Here is a 3,785-nt window from a genome sequence, read left to right as displayed (position 1 = left end):
GCCCGCCTTTCCCAGCCACCTGCATCGTTGCCTCTCACTTCGACTTCAGACCTTACCTGAGCTCAAAATGGACCCGAGAAGTTCCTATATCACTAGAGACTCCTGGGCCACACAGGTTCCTGCAAGCAGACGAGTGATGTGTTTTTACAAGGGGCCCTCGCTCCTCACGTCAGGAGGTCCTCATTCACAGTGACAAATAGAGCACGTGTGCAAACCTGAACTTCTTGTCACCCTGGACATGTTTGCTGCATTCCTTCTCCCTTGAAATATGTGGATGAATAGAAGTCTTGGCCCTGAAAAAAAGTGAGCTGTGTGTTTTTTAAAAGGTAAAACCATTGAACACATTTTCCTTTTATTATTAAATCAATGCCAGTCTAGGTAAACACATTTTTTTTTTCAAATATGATACGTGCTTTCTCCTTGCATACTCAGAAAATATCTATGGGTCTGTAGCTATTATTTAATGTGTATCCCCACGTGGTTGATGGTACTGGGAAAAAACTGAGTCGTGCCCCAGCCCATTAACTAACATGAAAAGGCTTGCCCTAGACTTTAACGTTAGAAGATTTGTATCTAAGCTTATGAAATAAATGTGAAAAGACCAATAAACTACAGTTACAGAGAGAGAGAGAGAGAGAGAGAGAGAGAGAGAGAGAGAGAGAGAAACAAGTAGGTTGTGGCTTGCATGTTTGCGTGTGTTTGTGCACATGTGTGTGGAGGCCAGAAGAGGTTGACATCAGCCTTCTTCCTCAGTTTCTCTCCACCTTTGTTTTTGAACTTAAAACACACCAATTTGTCTAGCTGGCCAGCCAGCCTCAGGGATCCTCCGGTGTCCACTTCCCCAACACAGGAATTACAGGAGCATGCTGCCAGCCCTGGCTTTCGAGTGGGCGGTTGTGTGACAAGCACCTCACAGACTGAGCCACATCTCCAGAGTGCTTGCTCTTTCTTAGGCTCTGAATATTCCCCTTGTCTTTTGCTGCAGAGACTTAGGGGCATCTCATCACACGGAGAAAGAGAAACTCCTACAGGATCTCCAGCCATCAGCAAGAACTTGTTTTAATTCATGGTTAAGAGAGCCTATTGAGCCAGGTGATGGTGGTGCGCACCTTTAATCCCAGCACTTGGGAGGCAGAGGCAGGTGGATCTCTGTAAGTTCGAGGCCAGCCTGGGCTACAGAGAGAGTTCCAGGACAGCCAGGGTTGCACAAAAGCCCTGGGTTGGTGCTGTTTGGGGAACTTGTGGAACCTTTGGGAGGTGGAGCCTCGCTGCAGAAAGTACATCCTTGGGTGTAGGCTTTGGGTGTTTATGGTCTCGCTTTCTGTTCTCTCTCTGCTTGCATTTGCAGACGCCAGCTCTCAGCTTTTGGCTTCTGCCATCCTGCCTAAAGCTTGCCGCCATACTTCCCATGATGAACTCTAATCCCTCTAGAACATTAAGCCAAAATAAACTGTTTTTCCATAAAAATGAAAAAAAAAGAAAAAAAGAAAGCCTATGGGATCTTACCCCTCATGGGCTGCTGAGAAGGGGTCTCTGCACCTGGGAGCCACAGAAAGTCATATCAAGAGGGCACCAGGGTCTCTAGCCTTTTGGAAAAGCTTCCCATTAGGCCACAGGATCCACCCAGCACTTCAAGGAGAAGATGTAAAGATAGTTTTTAAGAGAAAAATCCCTCTCACTTAGGACACGGGCAAAATAGGCTCACACAGCTGGGTTCATGGCGGGCGCATCTGCTTTCTCATACAAATTATTCAGGCAGCAAAGCATTGTGTAGAGGAGGCAGGAGGCCTTTGAAGTCAGCTGTGTTTCCTGGATGGCTTCGGTTCTCCCGGGCAGCTGATTTTCACATATTCATCTTCTGGTTCTAACTTGGCCTCCCCTGAGCCGAACAGAGGCTCTACCTCGTTGTTCATTAACCAGGAGGAATGCATATGGGCCTTCAGGGCTTTCAAGAACTCTGCCATTGTAGGGCAGCTGATTTATGGTCCTGCATTTACAGCTCCAACATGGTCCAGCTTGTCCAAAGAAAGGGAGGTCAGCCCTTATGTTCTGATTAACAAAGACATGGCAACCCAGCAGCACTGAAGGCTGCTGCACTCTAGGAGAACTGTGAACTGCAAACCTGAGCTCTGCAGGTGCAGGAACCCCAAGACAATGCTGCTTCTTTGAGGGTATCTACCCCCAAGTGCGGACTGGAGACCTGTTGGTGGTGTGTGCAGACTGGGGGCCCGTTGGTGGTGTGTGCAGACTGGGGGCCCGTTGGTGGTGTGTGCAGACTGGGGGCCCGTTGGTGGTGTGTGCAGACTGGGGGCCTGTTGGTTGTGTGTGCAGACTGGGGACCTGTTGGTGGCAGATGCACTATTCTGTGTATATGCACTGCCACAGGATTCTAGAGATACACTATTGCAGCCAAGAAGACTCTACTTAAAGACAACTGAGCAACCCATCAATAGTCCGTTAATCCTGGGGTGACTAGAAGCCAATGCATTCACTTGTTTGCCCATGTGTTTATTTATTTATGAAAGGGTCTCAGTCTGTAGCATAGGCTGCTGTCAAATTCTAGATCCTCCTAGCTCAGCCTCCAAGTGCTGGGACAACAGGTATGCACCTCTATGCCACTAAACATTGAAAAACAGTTGTTGCCCACACACACACCGGAAGAAAAATAAAGTACATTTCTCACCAATAAGAACAAGCTGCTTTGCACTGGTTCATCAACCTTCCTTGTCACGTTGCTGGATCCCTGACATCTCACCTATTAAACTTGACTGGTGTCTGAGAAGGGCAAGTCTTCTCATGAGCCTCCCTGGTTCCTTCTGGGTAAAAGGAAGCAGTTCAAGTGTAGACGTGGAGCCAGGCTTGAGTGGGCCAGACATCCTGGCTTCCTGGAGGAGGCTGGGTTGTGCGGGAGGGGTCACCTCCAGACCTGCCTGGCTCCTCCCAGCTTCTGCTGTGGCTTCCAGAACTAAAGGGGCTGTTGGGGCTTTCAAAGGCCTTGTAAAGAGTCTTCTCACTGCTTTCTTCAACCCAGGGAGCTGGGGAGCTGAAGGCCTTTTATTTTCTTTCCATTTCAATTTTTATTAGCATCTATTAATTACATATAATAATGGGCTTCATTATGGCATTTTATACATGTGTATAATGTATTTTGATCCTACTGCCACTGCTCCAATCCTCTTCCCAAGTCCCCAATCCCCCTGCTACTTTCAAGTCTTCTTCGTGTGTGGTAGTGGTGGGCTGTCTTTTTTTTTTTTTTTTTTTTAATCCAATAAATGCAATCAGGGTTGCTTGTATGAGCATAGAGTGAAGGATTTTTACAGGAGTACTAGCAACCTACATGCTCCTCCCCAGCAACTGTTAACTGCCACGGTCCTCACAGTGGGAGGGCCCCTGTGAGCCTCTCCCTCCTCCATCATCCTTGAGGGAATATTGCTAGGCCCTGTCTCTGAGGTAACCACGGCTGCCATGAGTGTGCGTTCAGCAGCCACTTTGGGCCTGGAAGACAGCGTTCCCAATGCTCCATTCCTCCCTCCAGTTCTGGAGAGTTCAGTCTGGGTCTGAGTGTTGCTATAACAGGAGACTCAAGAGGGGGTCTTTCATCCCGAGCAGGGCTATGTGGGTGGGGCCGTCAAGAGGTTGAGGTCAAATCTAGAACAGCAGGGAAAGTGAGGCAGAGAAGAGCGGGAGGGCCTGTCTTTGGATTATTTTTATGTGGAGCCCGCTCCTGCAATCACAGCAATGATCCGGTCCCTCTCCCTCCTCTTAGCAGGCCTCTGTCTCCCCTC

General features: G+C 48.6%; 1 long non-coding RNA gene across 1 annotated transcript; it reads right to left on the bottom strand.

Annotated features, from left to right (window-relative positions):
- Nucleotides 1-3,063, bottom strand: LOC119087526. The gene is made up of 3 exons (XR_005090992.1): nt 2,684-3,063; nt 216-293; nt 1-119 (listed from the first exon to the last, which is right to left on the bottom strand). It is a non-coding gene; the product is annotated as an uncharacterized LOC119087526 (long non-coding RNA).
- Between the last annotated feature and the right edge of the window lie 722 nt (nt 3,064-3,785).

The sequence above is a fragment of the Peromyscus leucopus genome, chromosome 1 (genome assembly GCF_004664715.2).
Source record: "Peromyscus leucopus breed LL Stock chromosome 1, UCI_PerLeu_2.1, whole genome shotgun sequence".
Classification (NCBI taxonomy): Eukaryota; Metazoa; Chordata; class Mammalia; order Rodentia; family Cricetidae; genus Peromyscus; species Peromyscus leucopus.
Note: the sequence above shows the minus strand (reverse complement) of the source record. Positions and strands in the feature narration are given on the sequence as shown.